We start from the raw sequence: 14,989 nt of genomic DNA, 5'->3' as shown, positions 1-14,989 counted from the left end.
TTACAAATGACTGCTTGACACAATATTGATATTAAAACCTCCTGATACATATTGATTCAGTGTTTTAATTCTTCTTAAACCTGCAAAGTTCAAAATTTTGATTCTTACTTTTAAGCCTCTTAATAAACCTTGTATAAACCTGAGAATATTCTTTTCACTCTGTCTTGGATAGCTAATAACACTTAGATTAAGTCTGACATGACTTCACAAAAACCTTTCTGAGTTAAGGGGCAGAACCCCTAAAGTTTGAGAATTTATAAGAGACCTTATTGAATCCAAATATCAAAACACGGTCACACAACACTTAATGACAGGGATACATTCTGAGAAATGTGTCGTTAGGCAATTATGCTGTTGTGCAAACATCATAGAGTGTACTGAAGAAGACACCCCAAAATATCTCTTTAACACGAGGTTGTTAAAAATTTGCCACCCCAAAATATGTCTCTTTAACATGAGGATTATTTTAGGCTGATTATTTTTATGAAGTCTTAAATGGGAAGAAACATGCTTGCCGCCCACAAGGCATTTACAGTTCAGTGGAAAAGAGTTTGGACTGGTGCAACTGTGTGAATGAGCAATGACTGAAGACAGACTTCTCCAGAGCTTAAACTGTGCTTATACTGCACCTCTCTCCCTTGTCCCTGGCCACCATGAGCCCTGAAGCAGTACAATAATATCCAGAGGCATCCAGTATTATCTTAGGGATGTGACTCTGTAGTCCACGGATAGGAGGGTAGGTGCCAAAGAAATTACAGGTAAATATTTCAGTGTTGACAGCTCCTATCCCACACGAGTATGTAGTACTTCCAGGGAGCAGCAGGGGCAAAACCCAGCTCAGTCTGGGCTTTTGGTTTTGGCCTCAGACTTGATTCCATAGGAGCTGCCTCATGGAGCCAGATGTGGTCTACTGGAATGAATGCTCACCTTAGAGTAAGAAGACTTGGGTTCAAGTCCTAATTCTTCCACACCCAACACATGTGGTCTAGGAAAGCTCCCTGAGAAGCTTTCCTTAGAAGTAAAAAAGAAAACCTACATCTGAGGGTTGTTGTGAGGCTACTATGAGATAATATAGAGTGCTATGTAAAATTTAGGACAAGAATTCTTTGGGAATCTCTTAACTAGTCATCAGTGAACAACTGCTGGTGGGAGTTTCCCTCTTCAAAGTAAAGACAACACATTTTATTTGTTGCTTGAGAGAATTCATGTATCAGCTTAAACACTTTACCTAAAAGCAGGAAACATATAGGCAGTAGGAAGAATATAGATCATTATTGGCCCAATAGGGAAATAACCAATTACAGGAAATCCATAGGACCTTGAAAGTGCTATAGAAGAGCTCCTCTAAACCAAAGACAAGGCCTCTGTCCCTCAGGAATGCGAGCTCTACTGGGAAAGAGTAAATTCAGACAGGAGAATCATAAGAATACAAGGTAAAACTCAGCAGATTGGTGAATCATGTAGTTCAGCCTAAGTGGACTAGGAAGGACATCATTAAAACAAAAAGAAAAAAGCTCATAAGAGTAAGTGGAAAAATAACACGAGATTGCAAATTCTGTAGAAAGTAAAGATGTTTTACATTAATCTTATAGTAAGCTATCTTACCTGCTTTTTAAAGTAAGCAAGGTAAAATTTGGAAATTAATAAATATTGATCAAACTGAATTCTTAGAGAAAGAGTGGAACCTTTTTCACAAAGAATACTTCAAGTGAGAAAACGCAGTGTGGCAGTCTGTGAGATCCACTGTACTTCACGGAATATCCCTGTGGCATACAGTATGTTTAAAACAGATCCAGGGTCTGGAAGATTAAATTCTGTCATCACAAACCGAAGATAAGAGGTGAGAATGAAGAATCTCAGGTGCAAAATATTTTGATGAATTGAAAATTTATTATATATCTCTAAATTTTATGGGCAGTGAACCTAATCAAACTTTTCAAGCCAGAGGAAAATTCTGATTGAGAATGCTTCTAGGTAAATTTCAGTGAACACAAAACTGTGCATGATAACAAGGTTACCAAAGTTGGAAAAGGCAGTTCACATACCTAATAAAAATTACATGCTACATGGCCACTTGATCAAATTGCTCCAATAATTTCAGTGAATAACAGAGATGAACCTTTGAAAACTATTTCGCTAGAAGTTTTAAAGCCAATGGACTTTATCTTCCCACTAAAAAGAAACTGATTTACTGGGAAAGATGTTTTCAAATAAAATCCAATTTCTTAAAATGAGATAATTTCTATTGGTCAACTTAAAAAACAAACTTGTAGAATGCTTAGCATAAAAAATGAGAATGTGCAAAAGAATAATGCTTGCAATACACTACAAATTTTTTGAAGAATTGTTTGCTGTAAAATCAAATTTTAAGGATCATTAATTTCTTTTGCTGCAATAGTCTTCAAGGGAGCGTTGCATTTAAGTCAAAATTGTTACCTGTCAACAAAGTGAGTGAAACACGTTTATATATTCATACATATATGAAATATATATGTGTAAATATATGTATATAGAGAGAGAGAGAGACAGAGACAGAGAGAGAGAGAGATTGATAACGAGAATAGACAATTAGCCTTGTCCTCCCAGAAGATGTTAAGAATAAATTCTATGCCTGAGCTTTGGCACCTTTAAGGGAGGTGCCTAATAAGAAGGCATTCTTATTTCTAATAATTTCAAACATGCAATTGTTTTCTTTCCTTACATGTTTAGTATCTCCAGTTATGAGGGAGCGTTGGAACAAAAGAAAATGAACTATTTGATGTGGACCCTCTCTTCCTGTCTTCCTCTATTTTCCCTTTCCTTATCCACTGCAATTCCTCTCTTACAGTCCCTTTATTTTAGACAAGACTAAAACAGGAAAAATTCCAGCACTCATGGCCTTTATATTTGCTTTCACAACTGAAATTTACTTTAAACCCTTATGATGACTACCACTCTGGTCTCCTCATCCTGCTGCCCAGCCAGCCATTATCAGAAAACACTGTCCCAGTTCATTTGTTTTAAAATCTCTTTATTTTAAGATAATTGTAGATTCACCTACAATTGTAGAAATAATACAGAGTACTCTTATATACCCTTCACCCAGCTTTCCCCAATGGTAACATCTTGCGTAACTATAGTACAATATCACAACCAGGGAATTAGTGTTGATACAATGCAGCCACTTTATTCAGATTCCACCAGTTTTACATGCACTTGTGTGTGTGTGTGTGTGTGCGCGCGCACGCGCGCGCACGTGCGCATGTGCAGATCTTAATTTTATGCTATTTTACCACATGTATATATTCATGTAACCACCCCACAGTCAAGATATAGAGATGTTCTATCACTGCAATGATCCCTTGAGCTACTCTTTCCCAGTCTATTTTTAATATATTTGCTGCTTAGAAGAGAAAGAAGAAAGAGAGAGGGAAAAAATTTTCTTTTTCTCTTTTCCTTTGGTGAAAGAAAGGTCTGCTTTGGGAAAAGTTCTGAAATAACTTGCCATCTGCCTTCTTCCCTTTCGATACACCTCCCCCACCTGTGTGTTTGTATTTCCCCTAGGGAATTTCCTCATCTTACTGACAGAAGAACGTAGTTGATTAAACTAATTCATACTTAGGTATGAATGACTGAAAGATCGTTAACTCTGCCAGAAGTTGCAGTTTTAAAAGGAGGGTGCTTGCTAGTCCCAAGTCATTTCTTCTGGGTGGAGTTTTATGCAGTCTAACAGAGTGAAATGAAACAATTCAGAAAGTGTGTGGCAGGATAATTTGGGGCAAAGTTTATAAAAAAAAGGCCAGCCTCTTGAAATCTAAGCCCGTGCTATGATCCCTTAACTAGGTACCAATATTTATAACCTCTTGTTTGTTTGTTTTTTTTCTTTCTGCTTTTTCTCCCCATATCCCCCCAGTACATAGTTGTATATTTTAGTTGTGGGTCCTTGTAGTTGTGGCATGTGGGACGCTGCCTCAGCATGGCCTGGTGAGTGGTGCCATGTCCACGCCCAGGATCCGAACCAGTGAAATCCTGAGCTGCCGCAGCGGAGCGCGCGAACTTAACCACTCAGCCACGGGGCCGGCCGCATTGTTTTTTAAGTCTACTTTTGTACCTTCAGGTTTTCTAGATGCTCCACATGCTTTTCCACATGTTCCTCATCACAGTAGCATGGAAGAGATGAAAAAAGGGAAGAGGGGAACGGGCGGCAGCAGATGTGGGAATCAGGCATTTGAGTCACTGATACCTGAAGAGGTAACTATTTGCTATTTTCAGTCCCTCTCATCATCACTTTCTTCACAATGTTCACCCTTCAGAACCAATGTATTATGCAAAGAACTCTTCCAGTACATTCCATTAGATCATTAGATATGACTGCAAGATAAAATTATATATATATATATATTTATATAGGTACATTAAATATATATATAACATATATATATATATTTATAGATCTATTCCTTCTCTTAAAGACTTTACTATCTAAAGCAATAAGACTTACAGGCTTTGAAATTATATAGTACTGTAAGTCTGTGTAAAGGGCTAAAAATTTAGCCCAAAGACATTATTAATTCACTAAACAAATACTGAGCGTCTACTATGGGCCAAGGCTTGTTCTAGGTGCTAAGACTACAGCAGTGAACAATGCAAAATCCCTGCCCTCACCAGTGTATGTTGTATTTAGGTGATGGGGAGAAAATTTGTAGTTAAATAAATAAACGAGTGAATTTTAGATGATTGGAAGAATAACGAACAAAACACAACTGGAAAGGCTTCCCATAGGAAGAGAAACTCCATCTGCATTTTAAAGGAATGACAGGATTGGGTAACTAGGAGGAGGGCAGCTTGAGCAAAGATTTGGAGATGGAAATGAGTAATACAATGAGAAAAAAAGGTTTACCAGAATGCATAGAAGTGACAATGTCCAGGGGCCAGCCCGGTGGCGCAGCAGTTAAGTGCGCACATTCCGCTTCTCAGCGGCCAGGAGTTCGCTGGTTCGGATCCCAGGTGTGGACACGGCACTGCTTGGCAAGCCAAGCTGGGGTAGGAGTCCCACATATAAAGTAGAGGAAGATGGGCACAGATGTTAGCTCAGAGCCAGCCTTCCTCAGCAAAAAGAGGAGGATTGGCAGTAGTTAGCTCAGGGCTAATCTTGCTCAAAAAAAAAAAAAAGTGACATTCTCCAACAGAAAAGTTTGCTTTAAGGTTGTTGCAAAGAATGTTTTGTCCAGAAACACGGACCAAGCAATGACTGTTTTAAGTGATGGGTATTAAGTGACAGACTTTCAAGCTGCAATTTATCTTTTTTATTACAAAGAAAGAATTAGATTATTTTGAAGGTAAGATGAGTCATTCACTTTCATCCTTTATTCTATGTGCATGTAAAAGTAATCTTTTGAAGGGCTTTTTTTATTCATGATTTTGTTTTTCTACCTTCGAGGCAGCTCAACATTGTTTGGTTAAAATATGCCACATTCAAGACGGTGCAGCTGGCTGGCTTGTGTCCCATTATTCCAAGTTTTCAAAATGTTATGCAGAGCTGTTCCCGTGACTAGGGAAAGGAGAGGACATATTTTCTTTCTCCTTCTGGCATAGCACTGAGTATGCACAACTCATACTAACACAGATCAGTGACACGAGGATTAAATGGGCCGCCACGCTCTGGCTGGTGACCCTAACTATCATTACTTTTGTAGGAAAATAACCCATAGAAACCACTATATAAAATAAGTTCTGGCATCTAGCCCATTTGAAACGGAAAATTTGTAATTTTGCAAAAATTTCAATGACCTCTAATCCTACTTTTACTCCATATTCTTGGTATTTTGTCCTACATACATTCCTTTCTCCACTTACCACCCTCCCCCTTACTGCTCTCTTAGTTAATTCAATATTTGAAATCAGTAGGAACACCTACTCTGAGGGCATAGATCAGGCTTTGGAGGGACCTTATGGAATAATTAATCAAATCTCCCCCTGGGTGTTCAAAATTCTTCTAAATATCATAAGCTTTTGAGTAATGCAGGTGTACTACTGAGCTGAGTGACATGTGTCAGGTGACAATCTCTCTGAGCCTATTTCCTTGAGAGGAAAATGGAAATAAATAAAGTCTACCTTGAAGGGATGTTATAACTTTCCAATAGGATGAGGTATTTAATAGTACCTGCTAAAGATTTGAATGAAGCAACTGCTTAATTTCCTTAAGTACTTATCTTACTTATCTAAAGTCGTTCTCAAATGGGGGTGATCTTGCCCCCTAGGATATACTCAGCAATGTCTTGAGGAATTTTAGGTTGCCAAAAGCGGGAGGGGTGCTACTGGGATCTAGTGAGTAGAAACCAGAGATGCTGCTAAATACCCTACAAAGCGCATGATCGCCCCCATAACAAAAGATTATCCAGCCCCAAGTGTGAATAGTGTCGCTGTTGAGAAATCCTGATCTAGCCTTTTTTTGAACAATTTTCATGATTGGAAACTATTCCCTTGTGAGGCTAGCCACTCAATCATTGCAGAGTTATGTGAGAAAACTATCGCTTAAGTTGAAGCAAAATCTGTAACTTCCACCTGCCAGCCAAGGTTGCGTTTTGTGAGACAACACAAGATAAGTCCATCCCTCTTCCATGGGAGTCTTTTCAATATTTAAAGAGCTGTTTTCCCTTCTCAAGGTCCCCAAATTTATAGTCTTCCAGGATCTGTGAAATAAGTGAGAATGAAACCCCAAAAGTTTAGTCACAGTTGAATGCCTTATTTCTAGTTTCACCCACAAGTCTGAATTCTAGAAGAGTTTAAGTAAACTGAGTTGGACCAAAAATGTCTGTAAAATCATAAAGAGGCATCCATCTGGTTTGTCTGTAAATAAGAAGTTCTGAGTCCACTGCTTAGGGTACATTTTTTTACCTTTTTTCTTCCTTACCCATCATAAAAAAGCAGCACAGCTAACATTTTGTTATACATCTCCTACACAAACCCCAAACTGTGCCATTTCATAACAAAAGTTCAGCACTGTGCTTAATACGGTGCATTACTTTGAGGAGAAAAAGACAGTGATACAGATTTATTCTTGTGCAATAAGAAATACAGAAATAAAATTTCAAGTTTGCCATCTTCAGCTTGAAATCATTGTCAAATCTTATTGGAAATACATTTATTCTGATTTCTGGCAATCTAACCTCCTTTAGTCATTTCACAGTTGGTGAGCAGAAAGGATGTTTCTGCCTCATTTACAGTGTCTGAACATGATTCAGACAATCAACTGCAACATTAGTCAAAGAAATCAGTGGCTAATGATTTCTGACAAGCACTGCAGTAACAGGCTGAGAACCAGACTGGGCAGCAACAATATTCAGAGCATTTACTGGAGCCAGCAAGAGGCAGTGGTAGAAGATGATTAAAATGGGGTAAACAGAACTGGTCTCACGTGACCTAAAGGCCCTTATACATGTTTGGCAAAGGCATAGTATCTGACATGCAATAAATACGGTAATTCTGTTTTACAACTTTGTTATATTGAATGAACACTGAGGATAATCAAATGTGCAGCTCTGTAAACAATAATATACAAAAGTAGTTAAATACTTTGCATTCTGCTGAAACTATATTCTTGTTAGGAGAGTCTAGCTTTACTATTTATATTGACCATTTGGAGCATGTACTCTTTCTCCCTGAAATGCATTACTCATCATTTGGACTATCTGTCACACACTGAATGTTTACATCACCCAGCACATAACGTGAAGGCTGTATGGCCTAGGGCAGAAAGGGCCGAGTGTCAAGACACGAGATCCAGTTTCCCTTCCGCCATGAGCTCAGGGTGTGGCCTCCGACAGGTCACTTGGTTACCCTGAACTTCAGTTTCCAAGTCTGGAAGATAATGGGGTGGGACCAAATGATCTAGAATTCTCCCTTTCAAAAGTATGATTTGGATTTTAGGAGTCTACATTGATATATTTAGCAATTTAAGATATGCCCTAATTGTTATCAATAATTTATCCTTGGTTTTAAAATCTCATAAATTCATTTGTTTTTTTAAGCTTTAAAAAAAAAACCCCAAATGACAAGTTATTTCATTCAATTGAAATTTTATTTTTCATACTTCCCCTTCATTTGAAAAATCTGGCATTCTCTTAATGAACTGCTCTTTAAAATGTCCCTACATCAGATAGGTGACAGCAAGGAGAGCTGAACCTACAACGCTTTTGATTCATATTAAATAGCAGTTGTTACAAGTACAATGATCAGTGCTTTCAAAATTTTCTTTTATAGTCTGAAATTTTTAAGAATTTGATGAAAATTCAAGGTTATCCTTAAGTTTCATAAGCTGAGCTAGAACTGCTAGTTAATCTCTCACATTCTGGGAGTTTACATGTATTTTCAAAAGCTGTAAGGATAGAAATATATCTCAAAATATTTCCAAGAATCTTCTTTCACCTAAAACTCTCTCTCTACACATCCAATATACAGATGACTCTCAAACCCCAAAATAAGGAGATAGAATTCTTTTATATTTTATAGTTAAAAATGTTTCCTCAATAGTAAATTGGAACATATTGCTAAAAACTGCCATTTCCTAAATTGCTCATTGTAGTATTATAGTTCTGTACTATACTAATGAGAGACATATTCATGAAGAATTTTTATTCTAATTATTGTTATTTTCTATACTGTAAATCAGAAAGCTTGGAAATACTGACCCAGTACAGCCCAATCATAGTGTGCATTTTTTTTTCAGGTATGCTTTTGTTTTGGTGAGGAAGATTGGCCCTGAGCTAACATCTGTTGACAATCTTCCTCTTTTTTTTTTTCTCCCCAAAGCCCCCCAGTACATAGTTGTATATCCTAGTTGTATGTCCTTCTGGTTCTTTTATGTGGGATGCTGCATTAGCATGGTTTAAATAAGTGGTGCTAGGTCTATGCCCAAGATCCGAACTGGCAAACCCTGGGCTGCCAAAGCAGAGCATGCAAACTTAACCACTCATCCACGGAGCCAGTCCCCCATAGTGTGAGTTTTATTTACAGTTCCTTGAAAAGAAAATTTCCCTGCCCTTAATCTCCATTGTTGGCTTTGTTTTATATTTTGCTAGAAGGCCCTTGACCAAAGGCAGTCCAGTAATCGGAAGTGGGCTGACATAAAAATTTCTATTCAGTGGAAGATCATAGTGATTAGTTAGTTCAATCATGCTTTCTTAGGAAATTCAGACCCATTGAGCAGTTGGTCAAGGCAGAAGCGAGAAGGTGCTCAAAGATAAATGAAACCAAGAGAATGATGGAATCATGTCAACAGAGCGAGTCAGACTGGCTGCTGCTGCTGTGGGGATAGTAAGAAAACGCAGCCTCTTGTCTTCCTTGGCTCTTCCAGTTCCCTAGAAACTTTCAATCTAGGAGGCCCAACTGTCCACTGATCCTGAGTATTCAGGGCATGTGATCGCTCTCTCTCATTGCCACAGGAATCTTTACAACCAATTCCCTTACCTGAGGTAATACGAATGTCTTTCTCATATCCAAAGAATAAACCAGAGAAGTACCAAGAAAGAAAAGGGTTCTCGAGAGCTAAACTGCCAAGTAAATCACTTCAAGCCTTTTCTCCCTCCATGTTTATCAGTGAAAAACAATACAGGTTGATTCTTTCTGTGGCAATAGGCCAGTAGACACAGGTTATAGAAAATGATTGGAGATTTCATTGTCAGAAAAGATGTGAGGGAGAAAAAAGTTTGCGTATTTTTTTAAACTAAGAAATTCTCAAACTCCACTTGGTTACATTTACATGAAGATGAAGAGTCAGTGTGACAAATGATTCCATTGTACCTATGGTGACATTACCAGTGATTTCAGTTCTCTGTGAATTATGGTCTAAAGATGGTGGTGGCAAACAGAATCAAATGAAGTGCCAGTCCAATTGAATTTGACCAAACATGCATTGTCACTCACTTTGCCAGTGCAGAAATGTCAACATTCATGTCCTGCTGGAATGTGCAGGATGCTGGGGAACCTCGCTTCAGCCACACAAACCTTTCACTATCAGGAATAAGCTCAGTTCTCTCCACCTCCATGTCCCTCTACCTGCAATGCTCTTTCTGATTTCATGCCTGACTCTTCCAGTGCTTGTGCACAGACACACACCACTTCTTTGTGCTAGTCTAGCACTTACCACTGTGTCATATGTATCTATTTGGTAATATTTGTCCCTCTCTAATTAGCTCACAAGTGGCAGGAGTACAGAAACCTATCTGTTTTGTTCTCCATTGTGCCCCTAGCTCCTAGATGTATGTTAATATTGAATATTGTTGAATGAATATGGTAGAGCTCTTGGAAGGTACTGGTAGTGAAGTACTTGCAGAAACATTAATGTAGATATAATTAGTTGTTGTATGATATAATTATCAGATATTATAATAATTAATAATAATATATCATAATTATTTATTATAATAATGTTATATATAACTAATAGCCTTAAAGAAAAATAAGCTTTTATATAAATTATTATATAATATTGAAGTATATTGTATATATTATAGCTTATATATTATATTAATGTTTCACATTATATCTCACCCAATAAAGGGAAATATATGGCACTTTATAACAATGGTAAATGGAAAGTACGTGAAAATTTTCAGTTAACAGCCAGTCCAGGAGAATTCAAGTTATCAGCAAACAAGTCAGGTTCCCAAAAGAGGACTTAAATGACATTTCAAAATGACATAAGAACCCCCTCTCTATATGTGTGCTTGTTTTATCCAGTCCTATTCTCAGATAAGTAAGTCTCCCCCATTACAAGCCCACGTGGTCATTCTGCTCTGTGAGGACAGGAAGATCCAAGGCTGAAATTACATTAGATTAGTCATGGTATCATGAGAAATAATTCTGCCTATCTCTGGAGGGAATATAAATCATTTCTTCTTTTTCTTTGAATCTAGAATTATGAGAGATAAATACAGTTTCTACCTTCAAAAGTAACAAGTTAAGACAGAGATAAGCAGTGAAAAGTCACTAGCTCGGTAACAAACCACGTTCCTCAGCTTCCCCCAAACTGGCTGCTCATCAACCTTCTTCCATTTGGCTGCTTTGAACAAAATGGTTTCTGGCTCCTCAGGGAAGGATCAAGGAGTGCTCTACGTCAGTGAATGACTACATAGATGGTTTTAATAAATACTGTGGTTTCACTAATACTGTGAACATTTCTCTATTTTTGCATGAACCAATTACCACCAGGAGATTTGTCTTTCCTTTGGCAGTAAAGCTATCATCTATTCATAATCCCTCCTACTAGATTTCTTCCTCATTTAAGGCAGGATTCAGTCAGATTTCATTTTGCTTCCCCTTCTCTGAAATCCATGAAAGCCTTGAAAAACATTTGAGCATCTTCTCTCTGGACAATTTCATATCTTTTCTACCACAAACCATTATTCCGGTAAACTCGGTAAACCCTAATTTCGATCCCTGATGTAATACTTTCATATCAGGCTGTGTGAACACGTTCCTTTAAAATAAAACATGGTAGGAAAGTCTTCCTCTGAATGCCTGCACACAGAGGAAGCTTCATATATTACCCTTTCACCATGATAGAAGAGACGAGAAAACAATTTATGAGTCATTTCCATTCTGACAGATGCGACAATGACTGGAAATGCAATGCCTGCCAAGAGCTTTTATCAAGTAGGTTATAACAACTAGTAATAAGTGTAAATAATAAATGACTGGAATCTTAGGGGAAACAGTGGCAATACGGAATGATTTTTGGTACTTCTGATGGGGCTCTGCTACTCTTGGAATTCCCTGCCTTCCCAGTAGAATTTTGGCCTGACAATAAACAACAGTTTAGTACTTTATCTAATCCCAGCCAGGAGGTGAGTTCACCAGCAAGCTTTTGCAGATGTTCACATCCAATAATCTATCCATAATTGATGAAACAGGGAGGTCAGATGTAATGGCTGCTACTATTCCAGCAACAAATAAATGGTTATTGACAAAACAAGCCAGTGTGGCGCAGAGCGCTGAGCAGTGACAGGCACGCGACGGTGCTGAACAGAGGCAGGGAAGACTACACGGATTCCTCAGCAAGCCATGTCACAGGAGGGCCACAGTGACACATAAGCAGATGCAAGTGACTTAGAAAGGAAAAGGGAGGTTGCTGAAGTACAAAAAAAGATGAAGACAGGCTGAGGCAGAGAAGAAAATGATGAGCAAGCCCTGGGCAAGGCTGAGGACCCAGGTAAGTACAAATGCGTGAACAGTTCAGAAATGCCTTTGAATGTGTGCACTGTGATCCAGACGTGTGGCTGCTTTTATTACCAGTGTGTCTTCACTCGTATAGCTGGCTGTCAAACTGCACAGCCTAGGTGACTCTAACGCTAAAGAGCTAAGAGTCTAATGCGTGCATGGGACGTTTTTGGTGCCCAAACATTCCAAGTGAAGGACATGCATGGATATTCCATATAACACTGCAGATACCTTTTCTTTCCTATGTCCTAAAAAGAAAATCTACGAAAATCACGGATGCAGTTTGCACAATATTTTCAGATAAGCCCAAGACACAAAATTATGGAGCTAGAAAATTTCTCAAGACTGGGATTAATCCTGAAATCCGTGCTGCTTAAAATCAAATTTACTGCAAAAGAATGTGAGTGGAAGGCAAAGTTTTCTTTAATAATAAAAAGCAAACGCTGTGCTCTATTCACCTCGACCTAGGCAAAGAGTATAATAAATGCATTAATCGAGTCTACTTTTATTGGCTGAATAAAATTCAAGATATTTAAACGTAAATAAACAGCTGAAATCCTACACCTCTATTCCAGTGCTAAAAAATAATGTTTTTACACAGTTTACTATGTAATATTATAAGATGAAGAATGGTAGAATGAAATGGTAGTCATTATTGCTATAGGTAGTCATAAACAGGCTTGGGACAGAGATGTTTTAAATATTAATATTCCTAAAATCACTTAAATCAATTTAACACTCTTTAGTGGTTTATTTAGAAGTGTGATTTATTTTATACTTTGCAACCAATGCCTTTGATCAGCTCTGAAATAACATATGAGCTGAAAATAAAAGAGCAAAACAAATTGCTGCCAGGATTCTTTTAGTGAGCTTTAGATTTTATAGCGTAAACTAGAAAATTACCATTATATTTGGCATTTTCAAATTATTTACCAATACTTAGAAATGGAGAATTACGTAGCCCAGAAGGAAAGGTGGAGATCATTGCTGTAATAACTCGCTAGTTGCTCTCCTTCCTGAGCCCTGCCATCCTCCTCCCTGGGGTCCTTCCGTTTAGCAACTTCGACCTGCCCCCGTCCCAGGGACCATCTCCGTCCCTGGTCTAAGGCAGAAGCTTGGCATCACATCAGCGTGCCATGGATCAAATTATGATCATAACCTTTGTTAAAGCGACTGGGCCCTTGCCATGTCTCTTGAGACCAAGTTCCCAACATGTGTCCCAGTCTGTTCTTCTTGCTTGAATCTCTGTCTTGGTACCTAGTCAGGTCCCTGCTTATGCAATCTGGAGATCTACCTCACTTCCATCAATATGCCTACATCTGGAGTCTCACTCCTGAGCCCCAGTCCCTGTGGCTTGGTGCCTGTCACTTGCCCATGGCAGTCACTACTGTTTATTGAGCAAAAACTACCTGTGCAGAGTGTTTTATATTCGTGGTGAATTCAATCTTCACAGAGCACTTTGAGATCAATGTTAATATTCCTATTGTACAAATGAGAAAAATGAAATGCAGAGAGGTTGGCTAACTCGCTGTAGTATACACAACCCTGAGTTGGAGAAGGAGGAAGGATTTGAACTGGGTTTGTTGAAGTCCTTGTTCTTACGCACTGTGCTATGCCTGCTGCTGGTTCACTCTGAGCCTGACTGTTCTGGGCTAGGCCTTCACTCACAGCTTTGCCTACTGGCACAGCTCCCAGCTCCCAGAAGCTATTCTCCTCTCACCCACTGCAGCCCAACGACTGACGTTCTTGATGTTGACCTCATGTTTGCCTGGTTACAGTGTTGCCTATTACAAGCTGCTATTTTTTCATCACATGGCTTAATTATAATAGCTAATAATAGTCCATACAAACTGAGTATTTACTATGCCATTCCTCTGCCCACAGAGACCCCCTTTTCACTCAGGAGAAAAAACCTGGCTTTATAATGGCCTACAAGTCCTTCCATGGTCCCATCCCTTAACTCTTTGACTTCTCTGCTGCCCTTTTGCTCTTCCTCAGCTTCACCGGTCCCAAGCTCTCCAGGCATATTGCTGCCTCAGGGCTTTGGCACTGACCATTACCTCTGCTTGGAAGGTGCTTCCCTCAAGTATCCACATGGCTAACTCTCATCTGCTTCCAGCTTTTCATCAAATGTCACCTCAATAGGCCTTCTCTGATCACCTATTTAAAATTCCCCCTACTCACTGCTTGCTTTGGCACTCCTCAATCTTTCCTTTGTTGTATTTTTTTCTTTTTTCTATAGTGCTTATTATTGTCTGACACACTATCTAGCTCATTTGTTTATTACCTTTCATCTTCATTGTCTGTCTTTCTCCAATGGGAATGCAAGCTCCATGAGGATAAAGATCTTTGTTTTGCTAGTGACATATTCCAAGTGTCTAGAAGAGGGCTTGGCCATTGGTGCTCCAAAACTATTTGCTGGATGAATAAGTCACAGGTTGTTCTTAAGACTACATGTATTAACTAATTTAATCTTCCCAATGCCCATGAGTAGGCGTTAATTATTATTATTCTTATCTCTTTTTAAAGGTGAGAAAACTGAGTTACATAGAGAGGAAGCCACTGGGCAAGGATCAAACAGTGGTAAGTGATCAAGAAAGCACTTGAACCATAGCTGTCTGATTTCAGAGACAGCACTCTTATCAGGCCCTCCCTCCCAACTCAAAGCCAAGATGCAGCCTGACAATGCCACCACGCAGGATGGGTCCAAATTCTGGCTCCCTTTGTCACCACCTGTCTTATCGTTGACCAACATTATAACATGGCACCCTGCAACAATGTTGTTCAGGAA

At 38.7% G+C, this 14,989-nt stretch overlaps 1 protein-coding gene across 4 annotated transcripts in view; it reads right to left on the bottom strand.

Moving 5' to 3' along the window:
• Positions 1 to 14,989, bottom strand: part of TTC29 (tetratricopeptide repeat domain 29) — a 258,998-nt gene that overhangs the window by 99,123 nt on the left and 144,886 nt on the right. The window lies entirely within an intron of this gene.

The sequence above is a fragment of the Equus przewalskii genome, chromosome 2 (genome assembly GCF_037783145.1).
Source record: "Equus przewalskii isolate Varuska chromosome 2, EquPr2, whole genome shotgun sequence".
NCBI classification, from domain to species: Eukaryota; Metazoa; Chordata; class Mammalia; order Perissodactyla; family Equidae; genus Equus; species Equus przewalskii.
Note: the sequence above shows the minus strand (reverse complement) of the source record. Positions and strands in the feature narration are given on the sequence as shown.